This window comes from Apaloderma vittatum, unplaced genomic scaffold, assembly GCF_000703405.1.
Source record: "Apaloderma vittatum isolate BGI_N311 unplaced genomic scaffold, ASM70340v1 scaffold28006, whole genome shotgun sequence".
Taxonomy (NCBI): Eukaryota; Metazoa; Chordata; class Aves; order Trogoniformes; family Trogonidae; genus Apaloderma; species Apaloderma vittatum.
Window position 1 is genome coordinate 13,478 of NW_009723782.1, and position 683 is coordinate 14,160.

The window sequence follows — 683 nt, forward strand, 5'->3', positions numbered from 1 at the left end:
GCTGGTCTTGGATCGGTGCTCAGATGTGTCTACGTACATGTCTGTTTTCCTTGGGTTTATCCTGGCTGAAAGAGCTGTCAGTTTGAATAAGAAATGCTATCAAGCCTGTAAGGAAATAAAAAAAGAAAATGCCAGAAAGCCTGGGTGCTTGCAGACAATGACAATTCTGCCAGCTCGGGCCCTGCGTGTGGACCCGCCCGCCTGTGCAGCATCTAGAAAAGCCTCTGAGGTGCAGGAGGGTTGGTGGTTTTGGAAATGTTGTGATGGCTTGTTGTTTAGTGTTGTTGCTTATGGTTGTGGGGCAGAAACCACCTCTTCATTAGCAGGAGTCTCTTGTTTTTTGGCTTTGGAGCCAAAATTTAATAACCTAATGGACCAGAGCCACGATTAAACTGGAGCCTTGGCTTATATTAGCTCTATCTTGTTTTCAATTAATCCTGTATTAAAGCCAGCTTCCCTCCCCCACCAGTCATCGTTTATTCTCCCTAATGTTCCTCTTCTAGCCTGTTAATTATTTTTCCATTCCCCATCACCCACGAGCTTTCTGCTGTGAGGGATGCAGTGGTCATTTGGAGGACACCACCTCCCTGCCCCACCCCGTGCCTCTCCCCAGGGCTGGTGGGATGGCATGTGGTGGCCTGGGGCCTGGGAGGTCTGTACCTGACCCCAGAGCTGGACCATGG